This window comes from Lonchura striata, chromosome Z, assembly GCF_050655825.1.
Source record: "Lonchura striata isolate lonStrDom1 chromosome Z, ASM5065582v1, whole genome shotgun sequence".
NCBI classification, from domain to species: domain Eukaryota; kingdom Metazoa; phylum Chordata; class Aves; order Passeriformes; family Estrildidae; genus Lonchura; species Lonchura striata.
This window is the reverse complement of record NC_140740.1, coordinates 26,307,642-26,322,137: the sequence shown is the minus strand read 5'-3', so window position 1 is coordinate 26,322,137 and position 14,496 is coordinate 26,307,642.

The following is a 14,496-nucleotide window of genomic DNA, read 5'->3' as shown; positions in this document are numbered from 1 at the left end:
GGAAGTCTTTATAGCATTGTTGGATTTTTTTCTTAATGTCTGTGTTCTGTTATTTTACTTGCAAGGCTAACATTTTCAACAAGGATTTGCATAGCTGAAGAAGTATCAAGTTTTATTAGTGTAATTTGGCCCTTAAAAATTCAAAAACAGTTTTCTTCACAAGTACTTTAAATATGCACAAAGGTGGCTGCATTCATTTTACTGAGTTGGATAGAAGAGACACAACTCAGCTTGTGTCAAGATGTCCATGTTAGTCTCCTATTGCTTGTACCAGTCCAGGTTAATCTGGTTCAGGAACTAAAAGAAACTGCACTAATAAAAAGCACCTTTGTTCTAGTGTCTTGTATTTCTATCTGAAGGAACAAGCATTGAAGGAAAACATCACATCCAGTCCAACATGTGCCAGTAAAATTTTTCTGGTGTAAGCCATAGACTCCTAAGTAGCTCAGACACTTTTGAAAATATTGCTCTTCATCCAAATAAAGTAAAAGATCAGCCAATATTCAGAATAAGTGGCTTTACTAGTAATGTTGCTTAAGCAACCTCCCACATGCTTCACCTTCAATGAGTAACTCCATTACTGAAACGCCTGGAGATGGTCCAAACAAAACAGTGTGTTTTCCATTAAGAGTGAAAAAAAATTACACAGCATATAAATTTACAATGAAGCCATGTTGTTTGCTATGAACTGGCAGTGACATACATGTGAGTTTAGTAAGAAACCCCATAATTTCATTAGTTTACACAGTCTGTAAGTGAAGCATACAGTGAAAAACAAAGCAGATCCAGTCATTCATCAAAGAATGCTCCATCAATAAAGCTCCTGAGCCTTTGCAATCCCACCACCGGTCTGGGTGGGCTTCTGCCTCCTCCCCCTCCTCCTTCTTCCCTAATTATACCCAGCCCATTTGTGGCTAGATTTGCCCCCACAGTCAGCAGTGGAGCACTGCACTGAGGAGGGCTGTGGCTCTAGCTCCCGTGCTTTCCCCTCTCCTGGGGCTCAGTGCTGAAGCACAAGGCTGCCACATGATACAGTGCAGCAGTCCAGGCACTGTGCACCCTGTACCTTCCCTTCTGGTCTGCCTCTAATCCAGAGACAAGGGGCAAAGTCAGAAAATGCAAAGAATAATCAAAAGCAAGAGGAAATACAGCCAGATGAATAAAATATTGTGCCAAGAATCCAAACACAGAAATTACGCCTGGCTCACGGAAATTACACCTACATGTTATATACAACTAGGCAATTAGCCCTCAGTATTTAAGTTTTCCATTTCAGTAAGGGGTATTAGGTTTATGCCATCTGCTCCCTTTCCACCATGAGTTCTACAGTATGGGAAATACCTCTTTGTAATGTGTTTTTGCCGAATCCAGAGCAATAAATGAATGTGTTCATGGGAAAATATTTCCAACGGCAAATTATGCCATTTCTACATCAGGACTCAAGTCACTCTGTTAAACGGCTCTGTCACCCAGCTGACTCACTGTCAGCTCGGGCGTGAGCTGGTTGGTAATCTTTTTACCTCATTCTTGGAGGAGAGTTTGGAGAAGAAAGAGAGAATTACATAAGAATGCAGCTGGACACCAAAAAGCAGTAATGAAGGAAGAAAGCAAAATATATGTTCAGGGATTATAAACTAAAAGGAAATATGTAGAAAAAAAAATTAATGGACTAAATGTAAGTGAAAAACTCCTTGTGATTAAGCTTTGCTGGACCACAGACAGAAAACTAATGGGCTGCTAAATTTGATTTTCTGCAGGCCTGGAACTGAGGAAGCCATCAAAGGACCTGCTGAAAAGTAGGATGCTGAAGTAGAGTCTATCAGGAAATGGCTGTGTTTCCTGAAAACCTGGAAGGGTTGAGTTAGTCAGCAGGTTTATCATTTAAACCCAGACCCATACAGCTGCTGAGGAGGGTTATGGAAAATCAACAGGACCATGTAGGCCTGCGGAGTGCTGTTGAAGAGGAACCAGTGGTGCTTGGGAGGAGAGAAGTAAAGGACTGGACCTTGCCTGAAAAACAGGAAGCAGAGACATTTAGCTCCAAAATATGACTGAAACACAGAGCACCATCTGTTAGAGCAGATGTAGTTAACATGAGATCCATTATGGAGGATCTTTTCTGGAACCTACAGCATCATACTCACTAGCAGGTGAGATGGCTGTTGGATGGGAGGATGAATCCACAACACTCTATGAAAAAACATGACCTGAATTTTCCATGTTTTTCTCCCCTGGGGTTATGGTCCTTCCAGGCATGGTGATTCCTCAGGGGAAACCAAGAATTTTCATTCATAAATCCTAAGATGAAAAAAAGGGCTCTGGTAACCATTTCAAACTGACCCTCTGTGTGCCAGCTGCAAGCTCACTGGGACTGAGTTGCACCACACTCTTGTCAGGATGGAGGCCAAGCCATCCAGTTGCCAGACTGTTTCCTGTTGTGTTTAGTTCAGTTGGACTTATTTATTTCCTCCCCATTGTGATGGCTGGAAACGTGTTCCTTGCTTCCCACACCAGAGCCAAGGCCATGGCCACAGCTATGTTTTGCTGAAACAATCAACTTGACTCTTGCTGAATTTTGTTGTAATAATTAAGTTCAGAAGGAAGGCAGTACAATTGCTCAAAATAAGCCTCATGGCAGAGTGCTTACGTCTCTCTGTAGAGACAGACCAAAAGGCAAAAAGGATTTTCCCCTGAAATTGCAAACATAACTGAATGTGAATAAAACATCCAAGACAGAAAAGGCTGGTGCTATTGGAAGGGATTTCCTTCTAGCAAAACTAAATTATGAAATTCTAATGGTCTCATGGCACATTAAAGCCTTCTCATTTAAGTTGCTTTGCAAGATCATTGAGTTCAGAGGTCTGCTATCCTCTTCCAGGATACTAAAGGTGATGCAATGAAAGTCTTGGTGACTTCAGGCACTTCTGGGTGGGAATATCCCGACCATGGAAGGAAACAGGAGTTTCACCAGTGGCTCCAGGAGCCAGCACAGAGCTTCCCAAATTTCCCAGCACCAAGCGTCTGTATGGGATGTTCAGGATGCTCAGAAGGAAGGATGCTCAGGATGTCAGTACCCACTCAGCCCTTGGACATCTCCCTGGAAGCAGAAAAGAAGGCACTACACCAGGGGTTTAGCTGGAATGCACAACACTAACTATTCGTGTCTACTTTATAAGTACATTTGTCCATTAGGTGAAACAAATGCCCTTCCGGCAGGCAAGTGGCCCTTTTTAATAAGAAAAATAGAATTCCTTTTTTATTAATTCTCCATTAAATTTGCTGCAATGTTCAGTGCACAGGTGGGAACTGCTTCTGGAATAAGATCATTAACTTGTTTGCACAGTTTTGCAGATAGCATACCCTAGAAAAATCATTTGTCACAGGTTTAAATTCCTACTGAAATAGATCTTTTAAGCTGTTTACAGAATAGTTTATTAAATGAAATACAGGAAGTGGTGTTACTATCTCCCAAACAGTCATGGTTTTGTCTTGTTTCTCTGGAAATGCCAGATGATCCTATTGCAATCAGAAAATCAAATCCAGATGTATGTTTCTAAGACCAAGATCAAAACCTAGGCACTGCCTTCTACACTTTTTTAAGTAGGAGTTATACCTGTCTTTGACATAATCTCTGAAAACTCATGAAGATATAAAAAAAGGCCAAGTCCATACCAATATTCAGATCAAGGCAAAGTTTCCCTGTACCAAAGACTGGTATTAAGACTTTGTCTCTGTGACAGCAAGTGATCAGGCTGTGGAAAGCACAAGCATGGCTGTGGGTCACTCATAGTAGTTGAGTGAGTGTTGCCCTGGATCCTGGATTTCCTACTGTCCTAATCATTATCCTCATAATATTTTTGGAGTTTTTTAAAGGTGGAGATTAAGTTTGAAATTTGAAATAAAACCAATGCAATGGCTGAGATTTCCAAAGAAAACCTTTCCACGCTATTTGAGATAGAATTAGTGCTAACCTTGTCACAACCAGTGAGAATCTTAAACCAACAGTGCAAATGTTTTTCGGAGAAACATTTCTACAATCTCCTACAAAACTGCTGCTACAAAGTGTGGGCCATTCATAGAAGACATATTTTGGCAAATTTTCAGTCAGCAGTTTTTGTGAAAAAACCGGAGTTCTGAAATCAGGTAGTGATCAACATCCAGTGGGGATAATGCCTGTTCTCTGGTACACTATCCTCTTTGGGGAAGCAAGCATGAGTTTGGAGACCCAGTAACACGGTGGCACCCTTGGCAAGAGACAGAGGCACTGTCAATATTATCAAAGGTAGGTTTTAGAGTAAGTGGAACAACCTGCTTTTCCTGTAATTGTTTTTATATATTGTAGACATTTAAAACTTTGTGTTCATAGAACTTGACTATAGAAATGTATTTACTTTTCAGTTTTTCAAAAATGTTTGTCTACCCAGTGTTCTTCTAGAAATCTAAAAATACCTGAGGATAACACTATTTACCATTCAGTTTGATACTCACTGCTTTTATCTGCTATATAAGTCTGATAAGTTTTGCACTGGTATACAGTGATTTTCTTTAAGGTATTTATTTTTCAGCAGATAAGTAAACTGAAAAGAAGGACAACCAGAAATACAGGTGCAGTGTTTGGCATATAAGCTCCTTCTTCACCTCAGTTTGACCATGTGGTGAGCTGTTCTTAGAAGCATTTTCAAAGTTTGTACTTCTGCCAAGGCACGATTCACTCTCTTGTGCGAAAATCCTCACTGTGTTGTGATGTTTATTGTAAACAGAGGTCATGGGGTGGTGTGGAGAGAGGAAAGCTTAGGACACATATAGGAGACTTACTGAAGGATACTTTTTGGCATATGTTTTATTGGCCAAAATGTTGATCTTAATCAGCTGAAGAATGCTCATAGCTTCAGGCATAAAGATGGTCCATCTTTAGAGAATATCTAGAATATTTGGCCTCTGTTAATTATTTTTGGGAGTTAGAAGGCAGATTCCAGTAATCAGCCAGCCCTTGCAAATCCCAGAATGTGCCTCTCCTATTTCCAGCTGCAGCAGAAGGGCTGAGGGACCAGAGCCGTTCTGTAATGACTTGCCTTCAGCAAACTCTGAAGTACAAGACAGTAAACTCTGACAGAGTAAACAGTTGAATGAGGACAGGCTGCTGGAGGTCTTTCCAGAAATGATCCATCATAGCACAGACATGTCAGGAGTGCTGACTGCATTTCCTATTATTTTGTGAATGAGCGCTCATAGTTGTTTGTGGTAAGGAGAGAACTCAGCTGAATGATGAGCCTAGGAAAGAGACGTCATGACAACATTCGCAGTATGGAGAGGTGTTAACAGCAGGAAAGGAGAATTTTTTTGGAAAAAGGAAGTGTGGGACCCATAAAGAGGAAATGGAAACTGAAAGCACAGCCTGCATATATGGAGGGTTTTCTCTCTAATCCAGGCAGTGGTGTCATTACAAAGTAGTTTGAGAACTACTGCTTTGAATATTCCAATCCAGTGCACACAGTTTTCACCCAGGAGAATGTCTCTTCCATATAGTTGTTTAAAACAACTTCCTCATGATTCCAAAGGTGTCTTTTTCTGTAACATTTGCATTACCCTTTTTATAAAATTGGTGTTAGAATGCCACTACAGGTGAGGAAAACAGCAAAACCAGTACAAAGGATTTGTTTGTTTAGAATACATCAATTACTATGGGATGGAAACAGCTTTTAATTCATGCTGACACAACCCAAACACCAGCAGCCAGGGAATGCTTGTGAACCCAACTGAAATCTGAGCTACCAGCAGACCTGAGTGAGGGAAAGGCAGGCAGGCTTCTGTCCTGAGGCAACTGTGTGGAAAAAAGAAACTAGATGCAGCCACCATCTACCACCAAGAAATCCTTGCATGCCAGAAGGCCTCAAAGTACTTTCCAGAACATTTGTATTGATGCTAGCCTCCAGGATGAATGTGGACCTTGGGAGAAACGGATCAAACTTCGTGCGTTGGCACAGAAGGATCTCTTCATCCACAGCTGTCATCTTTCTGTAGTGAAATGGGAATATGGAAATCCATTGACATTGCATACCTTAGCTGTGCACCCAGAAAAGGCAGATTAATCATCTAGTCTGTCTTCTAAATTATCTTAAAGTGAATCAAAACATGTGCTCCTGAAGAAACTACACAAAGCACCATAGTTACGTGAGATGTGCTGTAAAAAACTATCCCATTACTTGGGGCTGCTCATATTGACAAGTCTCTTCCTGCAGCTGGAAAATACATATTTCAGCAATGTGATGGCCAAAGGATTAATGGAAATTCTTGTGGGATGAATTATTGCAAGAAAGGGTGTTTATTAAGAGACCTTTCTCCTATAAAAATCTACAGGTGGTCTGGAAAAGTCTGACTGCCTGTAGTAACTACAGGCTGCTAAAACTTAGTTTTAGCACTGCAGAAGCAAGCTGTCTTCCTTAAAAAAATGGAGAATTCCTCAGTTCCCACTAGCTGGGCATGTTGATTGCTTCAGCTCTGTTGCCATACAACAGGGCTCTTCCCTCTTCACCTCTCCATCTCATCATTTTTCTTTGACCATACTTCTCATCTTCCAAGTGCTTCCTGACTCAGTGATGCTCTGACAGTCAGTTCTACTCCTTGTTGATTACTTGCTTTTACTCACAGCTCCTTCAGGTTACTTTCCATTAGAAAATTTCTTCTGTTTGTGGCTCACACCATCTGCAAGTGCAGAATCTGAATATTAATTTAATCTTTCTATCTTCAAAATGCTTATTTAAGGTACACATCTCTCTGGTTTGAGCTCAACTTTTCGTCTTGTGAAAAAGCCTCTCATCTGTAACTCTGTCTGTCCCAAGCACAATTCTTCAGGAATATTCAATCTCAGTGTTTCTTTGTGTCCAAGTGCTGTAAGAAGAGTGAAAGCAGTTTACACAATCTAGGAAGAAACACAGCTCCAGAGGGTGGCCTTCAAATGATAGCTCTCAACAAATTAGCTGCACTTGTCTATCTGAAAATATGCTTATATTGCTACCTTACTCTCTTCTCTCTTGTTCCCTGGCCTCTTGTTTCCCCCATCTGTTGCATGTTTTCTTAAATACGGGACGAAATTATTCTATTTCCTGAATGCTTCTGCATCACCTAACACCATTAAGTCCTAACTTTACAAAGAACCCTTGGATACCACCCAGACTATTGCAGCAAATTTAGACTCCTTAAGTTAGGGTCAAAGCATATGTTTTGAGGATTTGTTCCAGCAGGAAGAAATAAAAGGTTTGGTATTTTGCATGTGCAAAGATTATTGCAAAATTATTCTGGTTTTTATCCCAAATGAGCCCATCCTACAGAAAGAAGTATCTGGGAGGCTCTTTTCTGGCTATCCTTTCATCTTAGAGCAAGAGAAAGTGTGTGCTGTCAGAGAAACGGCATGCTAAACTCATAAGCTGCATACTTGGTGCTGTGGAGTGTCACATGTGAGATTCAGTCTCACTCTGTTGCTAAGCCCTTTAAAATGCTTTTGAACAAACAGACAATTACTCCTCCAAGGGCTGATTCAATTATAAAACTGTGTTTTGGGTCAGCAAATATATGAATCAGGCAAGATATTTTCTGATGCTCTCTGGATTCCACAACTTGAAATAATCTTGCTGGAGAAAACAAAGTCAGGACTTTGGGGAGTAGTTAACATGATTTTGGAAAGATACAGGATAGATTTGCATTTTATGGCCATTTTTTCCTCTTTTTTCACAGCACTTTGTTCTCTTTTATGTGTGTATTAGAATTTCTCCCTTTTGTATTGCATAAGCATTCCTTTTCTGTAGCTGTATGCTATTAACAAAGATGCTGGAGTAGGAATAAAAATAGATGCATAAATGTAATATAAATGTCTTCCCATTTATTAGACTCATTTATTTATTGATCTGTGACACCAATTTTACTGGTTTTAGTGGGACTTAAAGAACAGTTAACTGTGACTGTTGCAGTTATAGTTATATTGTCATTCCTGTAGTCACAGGAAGAAGATGAGTGGCTGCACGCACGCAGAGACTGTTCAAATCATAGGGAAAGTCTGAGGATTACTTCATACAACTAATTCAAGACTATTCCCAGCCCAGCTCCTATCAGCAGTCTGGTTAATGAATCAAAATTCTTTGAGCTGGCAACTGTTTTCCATGAAACTGTCCTGGGATGAATTTTTGGCTAGTCACAGAGGCTGTTAGTAAGAAAAAAATTTTCTGACCAAAGAACTGGTATGTTAATATAATCACATTGCAGTGGTACAAACATATGCAAAGATGAAAAATTATTCCCAAAGCAACCCTAAAGAAGAGGAAAAAATAAAATTACCTCATTCCAAATCTCTCCTCATAGTCACATGCCTTGAAATTAAAATTATAAGAAATCATTAGCAGATTTTGTAATAACTCCCATTATTTTTAATGAAAAACTGCTACAGAACTACAACCACAATTCCTATTAATCAGCACAGCCTCATCAAAGCCCCTCTTCAGTTTCTTAAACCTAAAGTTTTATCCTGAAGAAGATTACAAGAAAGGCAAGTCATCCTAGTAGCATGGATCTATTCTCCAGGACTCTAAAATATCCACCCACCAGACAGGAAAGGTATCGTGCACTGCAGAGAAGCTTCAGTTGTAACTTGGATGGAAATTATGCTGGAAAAGATTTATAATAGGTTAATGCAAGATTTTAAATCTTTCATGTTTAATATGTGTCATGAAGGATTTCAAGTAACTCTGAAAAAAGTAAAGGCTACAAGTAACTCATTGCCCTTTAGACTCCTTAAAATTGATTGCCAGTCACTAAGGCAATCTATTAAGCACCTATTAAAAAACTTTTTCAAGCCATTTTTATAAGAGCCTTCATGAAAACTATGATCTATGGTTAATTTCTAATCCTTCTTCATCTACAAAAGTCCCTGTTTTGCAACAAATAATAACTGTCTCTACTTCACTGGAGCTCATGACATGATTCTCTTATTTCAAAGATGTTCTGCAAGTACAACTTACACTGATCAAAGAAAGCAGAATAGATCGCTCAGCCCCGTTATTCTAAAAGTGGGATTTTTTCCTTAAAGAAGAAGAAAAATGTCTGCAGATTCATGGAGAGATAGCAAGTGTGAGATGTTTTCAGAGAGTTGCAATGCAGAAGTCAGAGCCAGGATGGGTGAGGCCCTGTGCCTGCCAGGCACATAGGAGCAGCAGATAATACACTCCTCCAGATGACAAAACCACCGGCCCTGGCCCTGGAAAATGTATCTGTACCCTAACTAACTTGTTAAACTTACCCTGCCTTGTCCTTACTGTTCTGCAGTAAAGTAAAAACTGTCTGTTTGCTTTAACAGAAGGAAAGAGCATAAAAGAAGGCAACAAGGTTGTTTTAATAGCTTGGCTCACAAAACTAGGAAAAACACCATCACACAATTAGAAAGTCAGATCTTCTGCATGCCAGTTCAGATTATTAGAAAACCTGTGGAAACCTCATGAAGAGATGCTTGGGGGTAAACTACTTTCCACTTTTTTCTCTGTAGAGCTGGTTGTAGTTTTTAAGGACTAAATATCTTGAATTAGCACAGCAGAGTATTAAGGACACAGCTGGCAAGGGAGAACCTTCAGAGACTCACTTTTGAGAGGGGAAGGTTTATAGCAAAGGTTGGCCACAAGGGCTGAAGCTTGGAAGAATATGTATGCTTGGTGCTCTTAAGGGAGCATGAAAGGGAAGGTTTTTTCCTCCAACTTGCCTTGTGCTTAACTGTAGGGTAAAGAGAGGAGCACCTGTTCTAATATCTTGTTTTTTCTAAGCAAAAATTTCCCTTGAGAAAGGGGTTGGGTTTTCTTTCCTTTCTGTTCCCTTCTTCTCTATTTACAGTCCCCTTATGAAAGCCCAGGAGCACCACATGGGTGCATGGCTGTGAAGACGTCCTGTACAATGCGGTTTTTCTCTAGTTTTGCACACTTTTCTGGGTTTTTTTGTTGTTTTTTTTTTTTTTTTAGCTGCATCTCTCTCTGCTCACAGACCCTTCCACTGTGTGTCACTCATGATCCATAGCTGGGCCATCTGTACACAGAGACCTTGTTAAATGAGCCTCTGACATGTTGGCTTCACATTGTCCCTGCTACTTCCCACAGCCCCAGCTAGTGACATGCCCCCTGTAGTCTTCATGGGCTTTTAATGGATCAGCACCTGGAAATCATGGGGATACATGAGACCGTGTTGGAATGTTTTGGTTTCATTTGGGTTTTTTGGTATTTGTCAGTTAAATTTTTCTTAGTATAGTATTTCAGGGCTTGGAGAACTCATAAATAGTAGTGCCTTCTCCCTTCTTTCCCCGTAGATGCTGCTCCATTCACATCAGCAGGAAAATGAGGCAGATTAGTGTGATTTATATCTTGAGAAAGCTGGTATTTTGCAAACAAGACACTTTCTAAATCTTTTGGGTGGAGATCTAGCTTGCACCATGGTTTAATGCCATGTACCAGCATGTTTCCTGTTGCTGTCAGAAGCTCAGCTACACCAGCAAAAGCAAAACGAGGAAGCCTGAAGAGGAATATAAAAAGCTTTTTACAAAAAAGACCAAAAAGCAGGAAGCAGCAGGCTGCTCAGGATAGATAATCCAGCCCTTGCATGTGATCTGCTTGTAATAAAATAATAGAAATCCTGAGCTATTTGTCATGTTACAGTGCCCAGCGGAACAGAACAGCCCTGCTATTTGCCCTTTCAGAGTCTTTTTTTTTCCCATGTATTTTCAGTATGTTGCCTCTCTTTGCTTTTATCTCTGAATTTCACTTTTCTCCTCTTGTTTCATTTTTGCATTGTGCTGGAGAAGTACAGTGCAAAGATAAGAGAGTAGAAGAGTGGCTGTGGCTCATTCCCATGCTGATGTGGTACAATGCAGACTGGTGGCAATAAAGATGCTGGCTTTCATGAAGGAAGATATGTGTACCTTTTTTTTTCCATTGAAAACATATGGTGAGTGCCTGTGTGAAGTTTCCCAATTCTGAATTTTCTCAAGGTGTTTAATACATTAATTTGATTACTTTGCAACACAATCTTCAAAAATTGTCCCTGGCTTATCTTTTGAGTCAGACCATCTGAATAAAGATGTGTGTGGGTTTTGTCACTGTAAGATAGCAGGAATCCACTTTTTAGTTGAATTATTGAATAATTTTGGTCTTAGGCAAGAGGCAGAGAAGAGAAAAAATATATTAATTTTATATGTGCACACAGATTTTCAGCAATTTTCTATTTTCACCAAGAGCTTATCCTGCTATTTTTCACTTCTCTTGGCTCTCCTGCCATGAAGTTACCTGTTTGTACTTGACAAATATTAGGCACTTTTTTTCTAGCTGGCAACAAGTTTGGGTCCAAAGACCTCAAAGTCAGGTCTTCACCAGTCCCTTTTGCTGAAATAAGGACCCTTCTGGCCCTGCACCCACATTTTCAGCATCTCCAGACCTTCATTACACTCAGGATAAAAAATAGTCAGGTTCTTTTTTATTATTTTTTTTTAATTGATGGAATGAAATAAACTGAAACAGTTGGTCTCTGTGAAATTCCTAGTTTGCATGAAGCCAAAAATGACACATATCAGACATCAAGCACACTCATCTCTGTGCCATTCTGGAATGAACAAAGTTTCAGCCCTTCTGTGTTTTCTGCAGTAGCCCTAAGGAGTTCTTTCATACTTTCTGCTTTTTACTTTTGTTTCATTTTAACATAATAATGCTGTGTAAATCCATCAATTCAAGTCACTTTTGAGTGTGTGACCTTGTTGCATCTTTTTAAATCGTATATAATATTAAATTTTGACATTAACTTAATATCGTTTCTGATTCACATAATCATCTGATAAGAAAATAAATGCATGCATAAGTGTTTTTTCTGTTCTGTCAGAAAGTTATGTCACCTCTTTTTTTTGGATCTTTGGCAGCCTCTTTCTTCAGCATTTTGACATAATTCTTCATATGTAATGAATTATCATGTAACAGCATACTCAAACCATGAGATCAACTGAAGGAATATATGGAGACATTCAAAATCTGTGGTGTGAAACTTGGCATTCAAACCATACGGTGTACAGCTACATCTCTGATAATGTCAGAGGTTTGATGGGGAACACAACCTCTGAGCAACTAAGACAATGCTTGTTAGATATTGTTTGAAAAACCATGAATGAATACATTGTTTTGGTACCAAAGCTTAACAACTACCCTAGACTCAAACATCCAAAAGTTGTGGCATTTCATTAGAAGCTATTTTTAGTTTAAAATAATGCCTTTAGGGCACTTTTGCTTGTCCCTCCTCTAGAATTTTTCTAGCATATTCCTATCAGCTACAGAAATGTTCAGAGCATATGCCCAGACTCAAAACCAGCATATGCAGAATCTGTTATCTGAAATTGAGTAAACTGGGATGCTTGTGTTTGCAATTAGATAGGGAAACTAGATGTTTGAAACTAGTAACTCTGTGTTACTCTTTCACCTGCTTTTTGCCCTACCCCAATTAAACTCTGATCACTCAGGTCCCCCATAGCCTGAAGAGAACTGAATGGCCAGGTTTCACAAGCTGCCTTAAAAGGCCCAATCTGTGATTTTAAACCAATTTCTTTGCACTTTCTTGCATCAATGGCACCTCTGTGGTAGCCTGCAGTGTCAGATAGAAGTCTCCCTGACACAATTCATACCTTTGCAGACTTGTTTTTGGACAGACTGTCTTTGCCCTCATATTGAGGGAATTTGCAATGGAGTAGCAGAGAGTTTTCCTAAAGTACTGGCTTGGGGCAGTCTCTACAGCTTGCTGAGGGGGCCTTTACTACATTTTTTTTAAGGTAATAGCAGCAAAGATGTTTGTAGCTAGAAACATTGCCAAAGTTTCTTCTCCTCCCTTTGGAGGCATGCCCATTAACTTACAGTAGTGTGTGGTCCAGAAAACTGTGAGAGGTGAAGAGGTGTCTGCTACTTTTGTAGAATCTTTTCTGACCTCTGGTCTCAGAGAATGCTTTCTTCAGGACCTTGACACTAAAGCACTAACAATACAGGAGTGGATAATCTGACGGAAACTCTTGTTTGGAATGGAGGTTGCTGATTTATTGTTGTCCCTTGGGATTTGTTTTGGCTCAGCTCAAGTTCAATCCTCCGAAGTTCTGAACATCTCCTTCCAGGGACTGGGCCTTGCTTTGTTTTCAACTGACCACAGTGTTTTATGGAACTCCTGGAAAATTCCCCCCAACAATATTGTTTAATAGTTTATTCATAAGTCTCCCTTGGCTAGGGAGCGGAGGAACATCCTGCCCTGAGAGGGCATCCAGAGCTGCAAGCACAAGCACCTCCACAATCAAAGCCCTGTAACAGCTTCCATCTTGAAGGGCGTGAAACAATATGTGCTCCCCTCTGGGAGATGTAGTTTCTCTGCTCAAAAGACATTGCCCCATTGTTTGAGGCGTGTAATGTCACAGAGGCTGTGACCTTTCTCTTACATGACAGTCACCACCTGGCCACAGATGGGACCTGCCAAAGGAAGACCTTGTTCTTCTCACTGTGCTGACTGCAGGAGCTCCAGCACTTTACGTGCTGCACAGGACAGGGAAAGGCACTTTTTTTTTTTTTTTTTTTTTTTGCACTGAATAATGCAGGAAGATCACATCTTTAGGGAGAGTTTCTCTCCCACCTGTAGCAGGACCTCAGCCAGAAATTTATGTGGCATCTTCACTAAATAAAAGGAGTTGGAAAGAACTTGACAAGGCACATGTGAATAAAAGGGTAGGCAGGGCACATGTGTCCTCCTGAGTTTTGCCTGCTGACAAAGTGGGAGACTTTATAAATTGCATACAGACACCTGTAATGAAAACATTTCAGAAAGCCAGCACAGGCCTTTGGATATTGTATTTCTGAAAAAAATCCTACAATGTTTCTACACTTTGCAGTATTAATTAGGAGAAAACTAGTTGAAAACCAGTTTATGTTGGGTTTTTTTTTGTTGTTCTGTTATTTCTGATTCAGTGGACATTGCTGTCACAGAATGAAGACATAAGGCTTGAGTGACAACAGGTTGTCCTCTAAGGACTCTCATCTCTACCCATTCTTTCTTAAGCTCTTTAATAAAAAGTAACCTGTCACCAATACAGCGTTAAGTAGAATATATATTGCAACACCTGATACTTGCTGTTTCTTGTAAAAGTTCTACATTCCCCCTGCAGCATGCATTCCTCCTCTTGACAAATGGGCAAGGAAGCATTTGCAAAGTCCAGGGTTGTAATTTCACCAGGGCGTTCATGGACCTACAGCTTTGCTGAGGGAAAAGAAGATCTTGCAAAGGATACAAAAAAAATATTCTGGGTGTGTTTGGGAACAGCAGAGAGCCACATTTCAGCTCCCATTTTCTATTAAAGAGAAGAGCTTGACCCCCCACATACAGAGAGATTCCCATGGGGTAATTGATTAAATTCCAAGCTCTGCAAAAGTCCGTGGGGTAAGATTTGTCAGTTTCTGGAGTACTGGG